Below are 21770 nucleotides of genomic sequence, written 5' to 3' on the forward strand. Positions count from 1 at the left end.
GGAAACAGTAGTACTGTATTTCAGCAGTGACATTAATTAAGGTTATTGGATTAACAGAAAATATGCAATAGATATCATAACAAAATTAGACAGGTGCATAAATTTGGGCACCCCAACAGATATATTACATCAATACTTAGTTGGGCCTCCTTTTGCAAATATAACAGCCTCTAGACGCTGTCCTCCTATAGCCTTTGATGAGTGTCTGGATTCTGGATGGAGGTACTTTTGACCATTCTTCTATACAAAATCTCTCCAGTTCAGTTCAACTTGATGGCTGCCGAGCATGGACAGCCTGCTTCAAATCATCCCATAGATTTGCGATGATATTCAAGTCAGGGGACTGTGACAGCCATTCCAGAACATTGTACTTCTTCTGCTTGAATGCCTTTGTAGATTTCGAACTGTGTTTTGGGTCATTGTCTTGTTGGAATATCCAACCCCTGCATAACTTCAGTTTTGTGACTGATGCTTGAACATTATCGTGAAGAATTTGTTGATATTGACCCTGCCATACAGATGTTCTTTGTGCAAATTGCACTGAATTGTAGAACAATGTACAGATACACCATCTGCAGCAAGATGTTCCTACAGGTCTTTGGAGGTGATCTGTGGGTTGTCTGTAACCATTCTTACAATTCTGCGCATATGCCGCTCCTGTATTTTTCTTTGCCTGACAGACCTGGGTTTAACAGCAACTGTGCCTGTGGCCTTCCATTTCCTGATTCCATTCCTTACAGTTGAAACTGACAGTTTAAACCTCTGAGACAGCTTTTTGTAGCCTTCCCGTAAACCATGATACTGAACAATCTTTGTTTTCATATCTTTTGAGAGTTTCTTTGAGGATCCCATGCTGTCATTCTTCAGAGGAGAGTCAAAGAGATGCACGACTTGCAATTGACCACATTAAATACCTTTTCTCATGATTGGACACACCTGCCTATGATGTTCAAGGCTTAACGAGTTAATCCAACCAATTTGGTGTTGCAAATAATCAGTATTGAGCAGTTACATGCTTTCAAAGCAGCAACTCTTTTAGTACTTGAAGAAAACCTGTTTATCCGATCTTCCCTTACTTGATGGGTTACTGGTTAGAGTACCTAGGAGCAATTTTGCAGATTGGCTGTTTTTCTGCCTATATCTGCTATTTAAAAAAGTGAACCTGGAGGTGGCTTTAATTTCACTAGCTTTTGCTGTGATGCTTAAATGCGACGATGTCTTGTATAGCATTAGGAAACATAATGTTAATTGAAGAGTTTTTTATTTGCATAACAAAACTCCATATTGCAAGGTACTTTTTCCAATTAGCATAAAGTATTTCCCCTTCACCAACAGCATGAGATTTGATAATAATAGACGAGGCACAATTAAAAATGAACTAAACTTTGCATTCACATAGCACAGATGACAACTGTGCCAGTACGTTTTCAATTGCAGGCTGTTGCTAGAATTGTCTAGAACTGTTAACTAAACATCAGCCTTCACAGTACTAGATATTTATTAAACTTATAAAATTACTGTATATTATTATTAGTATAGGTATGTCATTTTCTGTGTACTTAATACCTGGTATTTTTGTGTTTTATTGTTTATTAACTGTATCTGTACATTTTTTAGTGCTTAGCTTGTTTAAAGGTCATCAGATACTTAGTTTTTCTTCCTCAAGCATATTAGAATGATTTGTGACATTAAGTTAGCCTCTTTATGGATGTACAGTATGAGCGTTTTGTGTGATGGGGTAGTGACCTGATGCAGAGTTGTTGGTTATATTGTGCCCTGTGTTTCTGTCATAGACTCTGGCTCCCAGTGATCCTCAATTGAAATAAGTGGGCCCAGAAAATGCATTGATGGAAAACTGGACAGTTTATGGATTCTTACATTTTTTTTATATGCACTTATTCAATTGAAAGGTAACAGAGGCAGCGAGCTGTCCTAACAGCATTAACAGTAAAGCACAAACCAACCCTAGTTGTTGCACCAGTCCAACATAACTACGTACCATTCTTAAAGTAAATTAAGTGAGGGTTGGTAAAGATCTGTTAAACCTACTTGAAATTCATCATCTCACTGATTTCTTGTCACACATCGGAACTGCCACTGTGCTCATATAGTTTTGCAATTATCAAAAACATGAGGTTTTTGCTGCAAATGCTTATTGCCAGGTGGCAATTGCAAGTATGAAAGTCACTAATGATATTCGTGCCTGAGTTTTCAAGATGTGATATTTTATCTTATAGCTCTCACATTGCTTTATTCATGTTTTAAGGATGAGATCTAGGCTCCACCCTCACCCCTCCTGTGTTTTACAGTTTTTCCCTCAGTATTTCTTAAGGAAGCAATCCAAGGACAAAGTCCAAACTGAAATACAAAAGCAAATCCAAACAAAACAATAATTCCAATAACCAGAAGAATAAATAAATAGAATTCACAAAGTCCATAAGATAAGAAGAATCCAAAGATTAGAGCCAAACAACATTAGTTGGAAAACTAATGCCACTGCACAAATGCTGTGGTGTCTCATTTAGTGTATAGAGCTGAATGAAGTCCGTCAGCTATAGTATCAGAGGACTCATGCCCTTTAGGCATAGTATACAAGAAGCATGAAACACAATACACTAAGCAACGTAAATTGAAATTCTTAACAAATACATACATCATTCATACACAACACAATACCCATAACTGAGTAATAAAATACAAAAAGAAAGACTATGAAAACATGTTTAGAACTGCCCAAGCCATAATGTTAACCCTATGCACTGTATGATAGTGAAGTAAGGTTAGCAGAAGTGATCAGGCAGATTGTTGAAAGCATCAGGGACAGAAAATGTTCAAGTCTGTCTTTTTAGTTGTTAGTTTACACAATTCATAAAGGGCTTTGGCCTAAAAGGCCACAAGGCTCCAGTAAAGCTTAGCAACAAAGTGAACTTTACCCCAAATTCAAGAAGCATGATTGTTGCCTGTTGAGGCCAGAATAGGTCAAATATTATATTTCTCAAAATAATGTCAAAAATGGGGAGTGGAACTGTTAAAAACTGCTTCAAGAATGAATTATGGTTTCTTAAATGGTAATATTTAAACAATATTCAAAAGTATAAACCAGAAAAAAAAATTTAAATGAAAAAGGCAAAATTCAAAAGGTTATCGCAAAAGCACAGAATCCAAATCCAAAAGCCCTTAATTAAATCGAAAAACAAGACCAGATATATCTAAGTAAAAATGCAATTCTGAAATTAGTGAAAATCACAGAAAACACTGATCATACAGTGTAACATTCATGTGTGTCCTTCTTAATTAACCATATTGTTATTTACTTTTCAAATCTGGCATTCTGTTTGTAAAATGGAACTGCTGGCAATCAGTTAACCTACTTACTGTATTATGTTATATTGTTGTATTTATATATTATTTGTATTTACACATTTTGTAAAGAAAATATAATGAGTTATAAAAGGCTAAGTCAAAGTTAAATTTACCAAATGTCTCTAGTAAATTGCTAGTCTTCTTTGGCATCACTTATTAACAATGGCCATGGGAAAGGGCATTTACAGCTTCGCCTGGGAAAGCAAAAATGTTAGAGCTGCCGCTGGCACTGATGCCATTTTTTTCAGTCAATTCTAGTTTTGGTCCCTTAGCTGCTGGTACCTTTCCTAACCCATTACAATGTCCAAGACAAAGAAAGCTGCTAAAGACAAAAGACCGTTTCAAGAGAGATATGGGGTAGAATATATAACTGTGAAGAGCAGAGAGCTACCTGTGTGTCTTGTTGGTAAAGAAAATGTGGTGGGAGTTTGTTCTTATATTCCATCCTGCGTCGCGTATGTAAAGTGTTACATGTTTTTTACCCCTGACTTAGACATCGTCACAAAAAAAAGCAAAGTTCTAACCCACATTTTTCTTATTAGTGAGCTGGATCGATGATAGAATTATTTTCAGAAATCACTTTATCACAATTACTATTTCCTGAGTATTATCTAGAACTCAGAAAACACACACTGAACTATGACAACACAAACATTAGTCTTACAAAGGGGAAATGAAAGTGCCAGATTACCATTTAGAAAGTAGCTACCACAAGCCTAAATCTTCAGGTGCACACACCTGTCACATGTGAATAAAGATGTGAAAGATGCATAAGGCAGATAATGTCCAAATGCAGGTGAGCAGGCCAGCTGTGTAGGCCAATGGAATAGCCACAGATTATTTGGGGCCACCCCTATTCCACAGGGAAACAAACAAGAATGACAACTGCATCCATCTTGGAAGTATGTGGCTGGATACATATGAAATATGTCTACTGCTTGGCAAGACAAAATAAGGAGGAGGGGATCACATGAAAGCTTATTATGTTCAAAGGTAACATAGACAAATAGGGAAAGACACAGACAAAAACAAAAGAACTGTCGAAAAGCCACTCAGCTTGCATAGTAGAGCAGGGTGGGATGGTTTAAAGATGTAAATGACCCAAGATATTGGATGGATGCCACTTAAATAGCATTGAATACCTTTTAGGAACTAAAACACAACACAAGTCTCTGCTGTGAAAGAGCAGCACAGCCAGCTCAGGCTCAGGCTGTAGATAGGAGCCAAAATCCAAATAAAGTCAGGTACACTGCAGTATATATGCAGCTCTTCTCTTTGGAGGTGATATTTGTGAAGCAATGTACAGTAAGCGTGAGCAAGCTAATGCATGTGCAGACTAACAAAATTGCGTCATGGCAAAACACACCTGTAAGTGCATACTGATGATATTATTGAGGGCGCTAATCCTATGCCTACCATCTCCCTAGTGACAAAGCCATCTCAAAAGATTAGCCATTCAACATTCAAGAGGTGTGCCTGGACATTTTATTGGGGGTTCAAATGACCTAGGAGGTTTCTAGTAAAGATTAACCCTCATTGATGGAGAACTCAAGAGAACAATACAAAAAGAGAGTCATTGAGGTAAGAGCATGACTCAGAAAATCAATCCAATTGTTAGGCTCTGAGGTATTACAAAGGGAGCTCCATACAAGTACAGCATTATTCCTACAACAGCCTAACTACCAGTACAATTTTTTTCCCCAAAATTGAAGTTAATGAAGAAACAGGTGTTTTTATTTTCAAGACATTATGTGTTAATCCTATAAAAGTCTTTTACCAGATGGACCCATCAGCTACACACAATTGAAATTCTACATACATCTGATTGTGATGCTAAAAGTACCTAGACATCAAACAAACAAAGAAGAAATGTACAGATTGAAAAGCAAAAAAATGCTAAAGATAATAAAATGAGAAAGAGTATCCATAGATATACATCTAAATGAGTCAGCATGGCTCAGTCTGTTGAAACCACTGATGAGATCAGAGTTACTATTACTTGGGAGCTGAAAAGTGTTTGTATAAATAAGGGGGTGTTTTCACATTTGCATCACAGATACTGAACATACTGAACACTTGGATACTGAACATACAGAAATAAATAGATCTGTTGTGTTCCCTTTAATCTCCTGTGTGCCAGTAGCATTTATAATATAAGTTATTCATAATCGTACAGCTTCCATTTTCTGAATCTGTTCATTTAATACAGGGTTGAGGGGAGGCAGTACCCTGTCTGGGACCAGCAGATGTGATGCAGGTCACTAGAATAACTCCGTTCAAACTACAGTAGCTGCTTGTCCTTGCACTGCAAAAGGAAGTCACAGTCTACTAAGGAGAGCAATTTGAACACTTTTAAGAATGTAAAAACATTCTGCTGTCCTAGTGGAAAAAAATATCTACAGTGCCGATAAGAAGTATTGACCCTGCTAAGATGTTTTACTCAATAGATTTACTTTATGGATTAATAACATTAAATTGGGATTTTATGGTTTTTGATCAGTTTAAAATGATATATAATGGCAAAGTGGTAAATAAGTTATTCTCTAAAAGGGATTGTTGTAAATTAACTATAAAAAAAAAAACATACAAAGTAGCTGATTTCGAAAGCATATAACCTCCTCTGATTCATTAGTTGGTAGAGGCACATTTGGCAGACCTCATAATAATAACTATTCCAAAACAGTGCACTAGTTTGCATATCATGGTGTTTCAATTTATGCTTAGTCTTTCAGCAAATTTTTCAAATTGAAAGGAGGTTGTTGACATTTTTAACTTCTCTTACATATTTTTATTGGATTAAATTTAGGGCTTTGGTAGAGACTGTCCATGACTGGCTCTATTTAGCACATCCAGTGTGAATGTGGCTGTATGTGGAAGTTCATTGCCCTTCTGAAGGATTCTTCATCTTCCAAGTCACATGTCTTTGGCAATTTACAGCAGGATTTTCTTCATGGTCTTTTTTTACTTTGTTTTATCTGTCCTGCCTTCTATCTTCATAAGTCTTTCTACGAGTGTAATGATAAAACATCAAGAATTCAGGAGCTTCAAGCCAAATTGTTGTGGTTGTACCGTAAGAGCTGTATAGAAACTGGAGAAAGTGCTAATGTTTGGAAAACTCAAAGAAGGAAACAGAAAACAAGGTTTATAAATATAGTCATGCAAAATGCTGAAACATAACCCAAAGGAGTGACGGAAATCATCACTGATTGAAAATTTTGGTGAAATATTTTCAGTAGAGTCACCAAGGCTCAGGAATAATTTAAAAATATTTCCATTTATTTATTTGTTCAACCTACTTTTTCCCAAAATCTCAGCAACAGCAAACAACAAAAATCAACATTGGTCAGAACACACATATGTTATAGGACACAAATTGATGAAACAAATAAAATTAGAAAAAAAAGTGCTATTCTTGTAAGAAACCCATGAGTCACCAAAAAAATCCCTTTGGAAGATTTCACTTTCCACAGCGACGGGACTGTTTTGAGGTATTACCTTTCTCACAGTGGATTTCAAGACTCAGATTAACAGGATTACGGATTGCATTATAACAATTATTATCTGTCGCATGCACAGCAGCCAAAGGATATCTGTTCAGAAAAAGCAGTTAAAAATTAAAATTGGATATCTGTCCAGGTCACATACTTCTAGCACTCCACAGGGTATCGTCAAGTCGTAACTCCCCACTGCCTCCCCCTCCCATAACTACCAGGATGCTGGCACTCAGTGGGTTATTTCCTGAACATACAGATAGTGAATTAATAATGCTGACTGACTTCATATTCAGCCACTTCTTACAATTTTTATGCTGCAACCAACAGGAGGTAAGCTACACCTGCAGATGGGACTGTGAGGCTTACTGCTTTAAGTCTCAGTAAAATAATAAGCCATCTGACAATAAGCCATCTGATATGCTTTTCTCACCAAACATTCCAATCCTTGTGTACTCTGTGTATTTGTAAGTAATAGATGGGTTCAAAAAGATGTTGAGTAGCTAAGTGAAATAAAAATGATTGGAATAAGAGTATATCAGTTTAGTCAATGGTTTAAAGCATAAATGTAAAAAGTGTTGAAATTAAATCATAAAATTAATGTTAATAGTAATTAAAAATATTTTTTACTGTAACATTTGAACCTTTCTACCTGCATATCACCATCACTCCTTATCCTGGTGAAAAAATGAATTGAAAATGTTCTCTAAAGTAAATGTTTCATATTCTTGTTCAGTAGCAACTGACTGCTTATACCCTTTCTTCATTTCAGCTCTTGTTATGTTTTCTATTAATTGGACATTTCATCATTTTAATGATTTCTCAGTGGCAGAGACTATACAGACATTCTGCTAAATGAACATTTAAATTAAAGCTCAAGGTCAGACATTTCTGTCTAAACCTTGTGGTCTTAACAGAAACAGAACCAAGCTCAAGGTGAACAATATTCCTCCAGCCTTCCTCCCTTTAGTACCAGGTATATGACAGGATAATGTGAAGTCATGAACATGCTAAGGTCATATCTAAAAACAATAACTTTTAAACCCAAACCAGTGCTTCATTTGAGAGATGTCCATCTTGATCAGCTCTTCAACTGATAATGTGCAAACCCTTAATACATTATAAGAAAAAATATATAATTTATTTTCTATCTTAAATTTTTTACCTTTTCTCTCTTTTTCTAACTGTATTTTCTGTTCCCCTGGAATTGTAACACAACTAGTAGAGTCTCCTTTTGCAGATTCTTTTTATCTTGAGTTTTGCATGTTTATTTGTTTGTTTGTTTGTTTGTTTTTGCTTTGCTACTGTTTTATCTGTTTTCTGTTGAAGTGATCATATCACTTCTTGGTTTTTGCTATTACTTGTGGGTGTCACTGTTTTGTTCTTTCTAAATGTGGCTGTTGCCGTATTAGTGTCTCCTCTTGCTAACCATATGGTTACAATGACATCACCACAGCACCTCTGTTTAATATGGTAGCACTTGTATTGTCCTTGTATTGTCAAGGCTTTGGATTTAATGAAAATAAAGCAAACAGTGATCTTCTAGTATAATTAAGGAAAGAACATCCAGTGGAAGTTTCCAGAAAATCATGAATTCTAGAGATTAACAACAACTTTACGATGTATGTATGTAATATAGTGTATGTTTAACGTTTTTTTGGGGTTATCTCTCATTTTATGAGTAAGTATGAAACCTTTTTGTTAATAATGCCCTTGTGGTTGCTTAGCAAAAAACATTACAAGTCCGTTGAAAAGCAATTGATTGACAATGCATTTATTACAGTGCATCTGGAAAGTATTCACAGCACATCACTTTTTCCACATTTTGTTATGTTACAGCATTATTCCAAAATGGATTAAATTCATTTTTTTCCTCAGAATTCTACACACAACACCCCATAATGACAATGTGAAAAAAGTTTACTTGAGATTTTTGCAAATTTATTAAAAATAAAAAAACTGATAAATCACATGCACATACGTATTCACAGCCTTTGCTCAATACTTTGTCGATACACCTTTGGCAGCAATTACAGCCTCAAGTCTTTTTGAATATGATGCCACAAGCTTGACACACCTATCCTTGGTCAGTTTCGCCCATTCCTCTTTGCAGCACCTCTCAAGCTCCATCAGGTTGGATGGGAAGCGTCGGTGCACAGCCATTTTAAGATCTTTCCAGAGATGTTCAATCGGATTCAAGTCTGGGCTCTGGCTGGGCCACTCAAGGACATTCACAGAGTTGTCCTGAAGCCACTCCTTTGATATCTTGGCTGTGTGCTTAGGGTCATTGTCCTGGTGAAAGATGAACCATCGCCCCAGTCTGAGGTCAAGAGCGCTCTGGAGCAGGTTTTCATCCAGGATGTCTCTGTACATTGCTGCAGTCATCTTTCCCTTTATCCTGACTAGTCTCCCAGTCCCTGCCGCCGAAAAACATCCCCACAGCATGATGCTGCCACCACCATGCTTCACTGTAGGGATGGTATTGGCCTGGTGATGAGCGGTGCCTGGTTTCCCCCAAACGTGACGCCTGACATTCACACCAAAGACTTCAATCTTTGTCTCATCAGACCAGAGAATTTTCTTTCTCATGGTCTGAGAGTCCTTCAGGTGCCTTTTGGCAAACTCCAGGCGGGCTGCCATGTGCCTTTTACTAAGGAGTGGCTTCCGTCTGGCTACTGTACCATACAGGCTTGATTGGTGGATTGCTGCAGAGATGGTTGTCCTTCTGGAAGGTTCTCCTCTCTCCACAGAGGACCTCTGGAGCTCTGACGGAGAGTGACTATCGGGTTCTTGGTCACCTCCCTAACTAAGGCCCTTCTCCCCCGATCGCTCAGTTTAGATGGCCGGCCAGCTCTAGGAAGAGTCCTGGTGGTTTCGAACTTATTCCACTTACGGATGATGGGGGCCACTGTGCTCATTGGGACCTTCAAAGCAGCAGAAATTTTTCTGTAACCTTCCCCAGATTTGTGCTTCAAGACAATCCTGTCTCAGAGGTCTACAGACAATTCCTTCGACTTCATGCCTGGTTTGTGCTCTGACATGAACTGTCAACTGTGGGACCTTATATAGACAGGTGTGTACCTTTCCAAATCATGTCCAATCAACTGAATTTACCACAGGTGGACTCCAATTAAGCTGCAGAAACATCTCAAGGATGATCAGGGAAAACAGGATGCACCTGAGCTCAATTTCGAGCTTCATGGCAAAGGCTGTGAATACTTATGTACATGTGATTTCTCAATTTTTTTATTTGTAATAAATTTGCAAAAATCTCAAGTAAACTTTTTTCACGTTATCATTATGGGTTGTTGTGTGTAGAATTCTGAGGGAAAAAATTAATTTAATCAATTTTGGAATAAGGCTGTAACATAACAAAATGTGGAAAAAGTGATGCACTGTGAATACTTTCCGGATGCACTGTATATGTTTCCAAGATGAATGAAAAAGAAAACAAAAAAAGTGCTTTGTTCTCCTTTTAAATGACAACAGAATTTTGTTGTTTACTATACACACAACAAAAGAAACAAAAGTGTAACGAGATAGTGAAGAGAATACATGTCTGTACGTCTCAAGCTAACTGTGCTCTGTTCTTGAGCCACCTGGACAGCCATGAGAGAGGCTGGGGGCATGCACTGATACAGCAAGTTACTGCAGCCATCTCACAACAAACCACCTCAGGATCCCAAATTAGGACCCAAGTGCAGTCGTGCAATGGGTGACACCTCAGTACCACTAGTTTGAATGGAATGGAACAGTGTGAGGTTTTTTACAGATGGGAGACACTTTGAAAAGTATTAATATACTAACAGGAGCAACCATCACTGTCTGGGCTAGAATAAAACGCAGATCACAAAATAAATTCCCAGGGGAAAAGTTTTGTCCTTAAACCAAACCTTTACTGCCTAGACCCACCAACTGGAGCCATTTTGCAATATCTGTGTCAGGTCCCAAAAATGAGTCCTAGGAGAATTCCCTAGTTAAGCGCAGGTGTGGTCATGAAATAAAGTTACCCAACAGGAAAAAGTTCAGAATGAAACATAGCTGATGGCCTTTACAAATGGGGAATCTGTATAACATTTTTCAGTGATACAGTAGATTCAATGGTATGGATTTTCATACCAGACAAGCACAAATTCAGCTCCATTCATTAGGCTTGTTTAATTTACATAATCTGTTATTTTTCCACAACTCTTAAATGACGATGAATGAATAAATTGAATTCTTTTTTTAAAATCCTCACACTTGTTCAGATTGTGCACAGATTGTGTGTTTTGTGTTTATTTCTCAAATGTATAGGGAATAATTAAGGTATAACGAAATGAAAACAAGCATTTCAATTAGAAACTGAAAAGCAAAACAAAATAATTCTATTAAAATGTCAGTGATAATAACCTAGATTTCCCACAAGCATCTGCTTTAAGATTAGAAACATTGACATTTTCAACCTCCCATTTTCAACCTCCATCCCTTCTTCCTCTTCTTAATTGGATAGTGGTATGAGTACACCTGCTCTGACAGCAATGTTGTGGAGTATTGCACACAATACTATTTCAGCACAGCATGGCTGAATTGAAAATCTGCTGCCACCAATTGATTTATGAAAACAGTGGAAGCTTACTTTCCATATACTGTTCTTTTTTTGCATTCTACCATGCTGCACGTCTGTTGATGTACTCCATATGGGAATTAGTCACAGATGTCAACAGGTATGCACGAACATCTGTTTAACGTCTGATGTTAATATGCGTTCAGTATTATTTACTTGCTTTTTTCTGTGCTTTTATTCCTCATGTGAAAGACGCTAAATAATTAAACATATTGTTTTTATTGTTTGTCATGGCATGGTTAGATTAGTGCAAAATGTATCCAGTTTAAGAAGCACATAATGATTCACAAGTGATTCAGGAAGCATGTAGATTATAAAGGAGTAAAAATGCTACTTTACTTACAGTGGATTTCAGAAAATACTCCTGAATAAACAACCAATCTTTAAAAGGACTTTAGATTGTTCTTAGTGTAATAATGTTGTTATGATCCACTAACTTGAAATGGCCCAATTAGTGTGAGGCTTCCAAAACGACCAGAAAGGCAAACTGGAATCTCTACTTGTCTGCACAAAGGAGATGCACACAAATGCATTCTAAGATCCACCAAGACTGGCTGGATGCAGCCAACACAGGGACCAAAACGTACTTTTAAATGAAACTTTAAAATATATTCATAACCTCCTTGATGTTAATCCCAACCCATTCTCTGACTCAGAATTCTATGTCAAGATGGTTAAACCAGAGTATCTCTCAGGAACTAGTTGTTATAATCCAGTGTACAATGTTAAGCCTGAATAACCATCGGGGCAGTATTCTGTTGCCATCTAGCTAATATTATAATGCTCCAAAAAATGTCTAAGCGTTTGGCTACTCTAAGGTAACTCATCAGTATTTATGAGTGAGGCGGAGCCTTTAACCATAACACAATAACATGTAAATAAGAAGCTGTGAAGCCAGTTTTAGAATGAAGTTGAATCAAACGATAGCAATGATAATGTAAATTGAGGTTGACACATATATTGAAAATGATGCATATAGCACTGAACAGCCAAACCACTATGATATGCCTGGTGAATTAGGTCACCTGAAGGTTCATTGAGGTGCAGGTAGGTGCTTGGCAAAAAGGCAAAATCACTACAATCAATTGGAAGGACAAGAAAGATGTTAGCCCCCTAAGCACTGTTCACAGTGAAGGAACTGTCAATGTTTGTGTCAGGAGAAATGTGGAAGTCAGTAAACCTTGCACTGTGGTAGCATATAATAACACTGGGGTGGCATTGATTGTGCAGAACAAGCACTGGCATTCTACCTTCTCATGCTCAAACAACAGAAAAAATAAAAGTGTAGATAGAAACACACTTCTGCTGTCCCAACTGGAATGTCAGGCTGTGCCTTGGTGACCGTTTCAAACTGTATAACACAAATGACATGTATGAAATCTGAATCAGTGCATACCTTGCTGATGTTTTGGTATTTAAATGTTTCTGTTACATGTAATAACATTTGTCTTGTTGAAAAAATTAAACAATTTTGGCTAATTTTTCTGGGATAAATATGCTGCTAAGTTGGCTATATGTCTCAATATATCAAAAATGCCCAACTGGAAAAGGGCTTTGGCTAGGAGACAAAAAGGGCAAACATTTTTATAAATAAAAGATTTATGCCAATAAAATGCTCTGTATAACAAAGAAAATTCAAATTGGAGAAGGGCATAATGGGAGTTTCCTAAATAAAAAGAGGCAACTCAGTAACAAACAAAAGTCCAAAAACAAAATGCAAACAGAGTGGACAAAAACAGAGCAAGAAGGTCAAAAATCCAGTAATTTAATAATAATAAACAAAACATACAACTGACCACATTTAAGTGCACCCTGCATCCTCAGCGTTTATAGGGCTGGTGGACTGTTGGACTCACCTCTTGGGGAAACACCCACAAAATACAGGAAAATGGGTAGAATACATTCTCACACATAGAAATTAAATAATAAGCAAAACTGACAAAAATATATAATTATATAAAGAATAAACATAAGTAAGGGCGGCACGGTGGCGCAGTGGTAGCGCTGCTGCCTCGCAGTTAGGAGACCCGGGTTCGCTTCCCGGGTCCTCCCTGTGTGGAGTTTGCGTGTTCTCCCCGTGTCTGTGTGGGTTTCCTCCGGGCGCTCCGGTTTCCTCCCACAGTCCAAAGACATGCTGGTTAGGATGGATTGACGATTCTAAATTGGCCCTAGTGTGTGCTTGGTGTGTGGGTGTGTTTGTGTGTGTCCTGCGGTGGGTTGGCACCCTGCCTGGGATTGTTTCCTGCCTTGTGCCCTGTGTTGGCTGGGATTGGCTCCAGCAGACCCCCGTGACCCTGTGTTCGGATTCAGCGGGTTGGTAAATGGATGGATGGATAAACATAAGTAACTTTATTAAAATAAACAATAAAAATAAAAGAATTAAAAATTAAAGAAAAGATATAATAAGGAAGTTAAACATGAGCTGAGGTTCAACCTCTAGCTTAACTATAGCAGATGCTCTTGGAAAACCCACCCCAGTTATTACATATCAGGACTGTTTTGGCTTGTTATTTTGACCACGACTCTTACATTTTTTTGTTTGTTTTTCTCTATTTTTTATCTTGCACTATCCTGACTCATTTCAGTTTTTTATGACAATTATCTCTGGGTTTTGAACCTAAACCTAAACTCTTCATTTCAGAGTCCACCTTTCTAAAGTTTTAACATTATGACTTGCTAAATTACATTCAGCATGAAGAGTTTTTGCAGAAATTAAATAACTTCAAAATGATCAAAGGGCTATACAGAAACAAGTTAATGATCTAACTAATCACTTAATTCTAGTAGTCGTTTGATCAGAATTACTTTCTGATTAACCTCAAGCTAGTGATTACTAATGTGTACCTGTAATTCCCCATCCTCAGCAGTTCATGGGTGACACAAATGAATGTAGATGAGTTTTTAGACCAATATGTTTAATTTGATCTTTGACAAACATACCCAAACCTGTCCTACAAAACATTTTTAAAGATCATTAAATTTTTCATCATTAATTGGTAAGTTTCTTGATTGGACTACAGGCATGCATGAATCTAACCATCCAGGCTGTCTTAATAATTACTTGGAACAAAAACAGGTAACAGCTGATCTATTTTTGTATTTTTGACAGGGTAACAAATTTGGGAGAAAGTATATTACAACATTAAGACCCTTGCAACTGAGATAGGTTGGGATGAATCAACATTATGTAAGAGTAGTCTTGCAGAAGATGAGATAGCTCGCCATGATTGTTGGGAATTGCTTGTGATGTCCCATGTTTACACCTCATCTTCCAATGGCTCCTACAGAGGGCATAAAGTAGTCATGACCGAGCCTAAAACAGGGTGAGCCAGTGAGACACAGACAAGATGTCAAATAAATATGCAGTTCTTTATTAAAAGCATGTGATATGAAAATATCAGTTTTGGTGTCTTCCAGAATCATCAGTTGAACATGCAGTGCAAAGTCCATATCTATGCAGTTGAAAAAATGAAAATAAAAACGAACAAACAAAAACACTGGCACTCTGGGCCTTTTCCCCCCTTCTCTCCTTATTCAGGCTAATCAGAAAAGGTTCTCCCAAAGCACTCAAAGTCCATTCCTACACACCACTCCTTTACCCCTTCACAATTTTTTCAGGACTCTTCAGGGCAGGGGTGGCTTACAACACAAGAAAATCCAGCTCACCATTTATTCCCCCACTCCTGAAATAATCTGGGAAAATAAACAAAAAGAAGTGCATCTCTCCAAGCCCTCATCCCAGCTTTTCCAGAGATTTACCATGCATGCTCGACTACAACAGCCACTTTCGAAGCTCTCTCTCTCTTTCTCTCTCTCTCTCTCTCTCTCTCTGTCTGTCTGTCTAGTGCTTACCTTCCTTACCTCCAATCTTACCCTACTTATACATCCTCTAGATTACTGCCTCCAATCCTGACAGATTCCTTTCCCCACTTCCACCAATCGCCATGTACGGTCCTCAATCTATTGTACTTGCTGCGATCCGGAAGCAAGTTTACAAAGTCAACTGCCCTATACCGGCACGTGTATTCACAACTATCCACAATACGTCGCTTGCAACTTCCAATTACTCTCCTGGTAAGTAATCACTAGTCATTTCACTCTCCAGGGGCCCCTTTTATTTCTCTACAGGAAACTGCACACTTTTTCATTCTTCTACACGCAGCTAGGTACCTAGGCGTCTGGACGCGCTACATATTGCAGCCAGGTACTCTTGTGTTGCGCATCATACTCTTCCCGTCTTGCTGCTGAACTTACACCTCCAGCCCGCAGCCGCTTGCCATTTCTCCTACTACTACCGGAGCTTCAACCTCACCTAACCTGCTCAAGATAAGCGCCACCGTGTAACTATTTAACTTACTATACCATGTTCTATACACAACTAAAACAGCTATGCCCACCTATCTTTCTCACTCAAACTAACACACTATCACCATAGCATGACTTATTATTGCTTCAAGAAAGAATTTGTTTAGCTATCAAGCTGGGCACAAGTCTCACTGATAATAAGCAAGTAAAATAAACCATGAAGCCTATTACATCCTGTTTTATTGTTGGTGGGATTGGTAGTTGTAATTGAACCCTAAATTGTAACAGTCTAATGGTGGGTGTGGAAAAACAGACTAAGGTGATCTGGAATTATGGAGCGAAAGACAGAGAGGGAAGGGATGAGGCTGAAGAGGAGGTGGTTAGAGTTGATTTTAGATTATTTGAAAAGAGTGGGGTTCATCCAAAGGATGCCCTAAACTTTGTAGTGTGAAGGGAAAAAGATTGGTGTGAAGGGGGTTAGAGACAACCAGGTAGCCTGTGTAAACCCAGAAAATTAAACTGGTGACTAAAGCAAAAAAAGAATTGAAAAAACAGTCTTTTCATTCAATTCTAATTTGGTTTAATTTAGTAATTCTAGAACTCTATCTTTTAATTTATTTTTTGAACCCACTTAATTCAGGTAGAGGCAGACTGTAAATTGTAGCCTATGATTGCCACGATTGAGCAAGAAGACAGTAGCCAACATTGAATGGACCACTAGTGAATTACAAGGCATCCCCGTAATTGCTTCATCTTGGGTATGACATTAATCTATATCCAGCCCTGCAAGCAGGTCCTGCAACCTACAGGGTAACCTTGGGGTTTAGAGGCAGGATTGGCACTCCAGCCACCGTAAAAAAACCTCACACTGTTCCAGTGTGGTGGGTGCAGCAACGTGCAATCGGTGTATGCTCCTAACCTCTCTCTTTCAAGTACATATTCATGCTCCTTTAACATTAGGCCAATTTACAGTACCTAAATAAATTAATCTGTCTTTCTGTGGATTGTGGAAGAAAATTCCACTCATACATGGTGAGAATCTTCAAAATCTATACAGGGAATGATTAGTATATTGTTAGAACCCAGTGTGCTTCGGCTTATTGACTTTTGCCACACCAAAGATCCTCTGTGTCCTGTCACTATTCAGGGAGTGGATGTAGAGGTGGTGCACTCCTACAAGGGAAGAGCAGGATCTTTTTCCTTAGGAATACTGTATTCCTTTAAGGTGGGAATTGTCATCCTTCACATCTTGTACAACTCTGTGATGGTTAATGTGATTTTCTATGCTGTGTTTGGCTGGTAACATCACTTGAAGAGAGGCCCACCGAATGAACAAGCTAATTAAAAGAGCAAGCTCAATTATGGGGTGCACTCTGGATCCCCTGGTGTTCATAGCAAAGGGGAGAGTTAAAACTGAGTGTCATTATGAACAATCTCTGCTACACTAACAATGAGGACTTTCAAGCCTTTAGATTATTCAGCAGGAGTGAGTGAAGAAACACAATATGTTTGTTTATTTATGTATTTATCTTTTAAACAGTTTCTGTAAAAAGCCAAACTTCCTCCTGGGGACAAATAAAGTCCTACCTATCTAAACAATTGAATGTACTGAATGTTGCATTGTTACCATTTATAAGTATTTCCTTATTATCATTAGTGATTTAGCAGCAATTTTATTCAAAGAAACATACAGTAAAATGAGGTTGTATTAACAATGCAGAACTGAATTTTAAAGTAAATGATAAGAATTGAATTCAACAGCTAGTTCCAAGGCTAGATGAAAACTAGCAGTCACTAAAATTACGAGGTTAAACTAAAGTGATTCTCTCTTTTTTTCCCCTTTAAAGTTAAAGCAAAAATTATATACAGATGACCTGATTATTTTCTTAAACCTCATTGTATGTAAACTCAGCTAAGATGCAGACAATGTCTGAAATAGTGGATTTGCCAAGATAAGTAAAATTTGTATAGAAAGTATTCTTTTAAGGCTTTTTAAAACAAATATTTCTTATGAAAAGAAAAGGAAAATAGAAATATGACCGTTATTTTTCCATTGTCTTTAATGAGAAAAGTAAGCCAGTTTTTGCCAGGTGGAATAGATACTTAACGGTTCTAGCACAAAACAGCATAAAGTCAGGAATCTCAGGTTGAAGAGTGACCTTCAGGGTGCCAGACAATTGCTTAAATTCTGTACACCTAAATGTAGAATAATGAGGTTAAACTATTTTTCGCAAAACGTGTTGTATAGGATTGTGTTTTTGAAGCAAAAGTACTGTCTGTTTTACTAATAACATGCAAACTAACCATTCAAAAATATGATTCTGAAAGCTAGCCAGTCATTTTCTAACCCGCTTAGTCTTGAACAGGGTCATGGGGTCTGCTGGAGCCTATCCAAAATAGCATAGGGTGAAAGGCAGGGAACAAGCCCTGGACAGGGCACAAGTCCATCGCAGGGAAACACACACAAACAGCCATTTTAGGATTGCCAGTTCATATAACCTGCATGTCTTTGGAATGTAGGAAGAAATCCACACAGATACGTGGAGAACATGCAGACTTCACTCAGGGAGCACAGGGGACGCAAACTTTGGTCTTCTTACTGGAAGGCTGCAGCAATACCACTGCCCCACCCCGATCCTGAAAGTGATGTGCAAAAATACTGAATTTGTTTTTTTTTTTTTTATATATATATTTGTTAAGTGGTTTTTGAGTAAAACAATACATAAATCAGTGCAAGGTAAAAAGAACATCTCATTTACATTTTTTTTGCTTCCAAATATCTTTTTCTTTTTCATTTCACTTTTTTTACATATTTACACATTTTCCAAATAATAATACTGGGGGTGCACTGAATTTTCAGCCACCAAAAAAAATGCAAGCAAAAATAACAAAATAGAGCACATTCAGTATTATAACCAATGAGTAGAAACACCAGTTTTTTATGGGTGATACTTTCAAACAGGCTTCCTTATCTATAGAGAATGAGTAATATGTCAGAAAGCATTAAATTGTAGGGCATGGATGCCATCTTTCAAGGATTGTACTGGTTTGTTAACAACAAGGAACACCAGTAGTGTGACATACTGTGAGAAAACTGTAACACTTTTACAAAATAAAATGAAAAAAGGAAGGGAAAAAGAGAAGGGGTCATTCTGGGAGAAACTGATTAAGGACACAGAACAAGCTACTTAAACAAGTTTAGTCTAATAAATGATGCAGATCCTTAAGACTTTCCAGCCAAGAAATAGACAAAGCACTCCAAAAAACCAATCTTGCTCACATACACTGACAAAGCAAAGTGCCTAATTTTTGGATTCAATGCATACATTACGTATGATTTTAAAAGTTATAAACCATTGGAAGCACACAAACAATTTAGTAAGGATTGGGTGCACGATCTTCAAATTTATAAGCCAGCAAACTGCAAGACGACAGCCATTCTAGCCAATGTAAATTGGTCAAGCTGTTTGTATTTCATTAGTGACTCTCTTAGTCTGGTTTAAGGTGTTTGTTTGTCAGCATCAGGAAAACTGTCCATATTTTCATGAACTTATATACGGTAATTGTCATTTCTTATTTACAAAACTATATTTTATTGCTGTTTTTGGCTTCATCAATGTTTCTTTTTTGGATTTGTTTGTTTTTTTACCAGGCTTTTTTAGTTTATTCTTTAGATTGGAGAAACTTATAGGATAAATGAGCCATTTTAAGTTAAACCATGGTGGGATGTAGGCTGTCTGTCCTAGCTCTTCCTCAGGAAGACCTTAGGCTAGGCAGTGTGGTTAGTGTCACCTAGGAAGTGTGGTCACTCTACTGAACTAGAGAGCAGTGTCTTGTGCCATTGCCGTAGTCTTCAGTTTGTTGGTGTGCAGCCTCTGTAACTCTTAGTGAGTCCTCTTGCTCTTTGTAATTTCACCTTATTAATTGTTGTAGCAGGACGCAATTAATTGTTGGCGCAACCTGTTTTGGGTGTTGCTAGGATGTCACCTTTGTTATATTACTTAGAGGTTGGTTTATGTCTGCTGTTTATGTACTATATTCAAAAACTATGAAAAAGTAAAATAAGGAAACGTACAAAATGGATTTATCTGCTCATCAGATAGCCCTCTCAGTACTGACTACTTCTTTACACACTATTTCATGAGGCACATGTGAATGAATAAGTGTGCCCTCAACAGTATACAATTATAAAGTACAATGCAGAAAGACAGGTATACAGTGCAGGTGTATTAATTAACAAAATGGGATTAGGGGAGATCCTTTTTTACCAATATACTTCAGCTTTAGGAAGAAACAACAAAACATTTGATTGCAATTTAAGCATGTCATATTAACAATCTTAACTTTCTAAAAGCTTTTGATGTGGTATACCACTGAAGATTAATCGTCAGACTACAAACTAAAAGGATACAAGGTGCGATGTGCAGATGATTTTAGTATTGTATTTACCACAAAAACCAATGGGTTATGTTTCAGTCATCTTTTTCTAAATTAAGTAAGAACTGGAAACATGCAGGCGTCAGTGCCGAGGCTGTTGCTGTATTTACTTTCTGCATTCAAAAAAAGAAAAAAGACTTATAATGGGGTGATGTTTTCAATGGATTTGTCATTACTAGGCATACTTAAACAATACTTGACCATTTCCTCTGTCATGTCTGCCAGTTGCATGTCAGTGACTTATGAACAGAACATCCAGTCACAGTCATACTTGGCAGCCATATTACAATGTTTTAGTTTCCAGAAAAGTTATTCTTTTAAACATTTTATGCATTTCTGAATTCATTTTTTGGTATTGAAAGAATTCCTGACAAATCCTTTATGAATATTTACATTATACTTACTTATTTTGGTGACACTTTTATCCAAGTCAACTTTTTGTTTTCAACAACAATTGATTACATTCCTTTTGGTTTTGCAATTGGAGTACAGACAGGTCAAGTGACTTGCTCATGGTCACACAGTGCCAGGATTTGATCCCACAGCCTTAGGGTTTGAAATCCAAAGCCTTAACCACTACACCACTCTGCCTATTTATTCCATTCCATTTATTCCATCTTCTGTCTGCGGCTAATGGACATGTATTTCATGTTTTTTTTTGATCAGGTACAACCTGATGTTGTCTTTATTTATATTTATCAACTCTATAGTGTAGATGTGCTGCAATCAAGAATGAGGATTATAAAGAGGTTCTGTGACCAATAGGCCAAATGTTTAATTTATGCAAATAATTTGTTAGGTTAATTGAGTGTGAATGTGTTTCCCTTGTGATGGACTGGCTCCATGATGCTGACTCATGTCACATTACAGGTCTTGATATGACTTCTATTAGTAGAGCATGTGAAATGTAACGGCAACATTTGGAGAATTTTATTGCCTGTTAGGATGTAAAATACTGTGATTAGGAATATCAGAGTGTAGTGCTGTTGGAAAATCTAGCTCTTGCAGTATGCTAAATACGAATCATAATATTTAATTTGTCTGTTTGTATTATTTAGAGATTGACTCTTAAGTTGTGGGCTCAGAGGTCTTTTGGGAAATGTTCTGTAACTGAAAGGGCAGGTAGGTACAAATGACTTCATTAGCTCATTAATATTCATGAGGTAGTTCCCCAAGATTGTCAAATTTTGGGGTTGTATGCAAAATAGACATCCATCCATCCATCCATTAATCAACCCGCTATATCCTAACTACAGGGTCACGGGGGTCTGCTGGAGCCAATCCCAGCCAACACAGGGCACAAGGCAGGAAACAAACCCCGGGCAGGGCACCAGTCCACCACAGTGCAAAATAGACATAGAGTGGAATTCTGGGAAAATAAGTATACATTTTTAAAGAGTGCCATTGTTTATTAGATAATGTATATATTTAAGGTAAAGTGACCATTCTGCATATGCTTGTAAGAATATGTAAAATGGAGGCTTGGGACTTTCAAGATGAACGTGTTTCATGTCTAGCCAAAAGTAAGTTCATCAACAATAAACCAGAATGTGGGAACTTATTGGTCA

Source organism: Erpetoichthys calabaricus, chromosome 13, assembly GCF_900747795.2.
Source record: "Erpetoichthys calabaricus chromosome 13, fErpCal1.3, whole genome shotgun sequence".
NCBI lineage: Eukaryota > Metazoa > Chordata > Cladistia > Polypteriformes > Polypteridae > Erpetoichthys > Erpetoichthys calabaricus.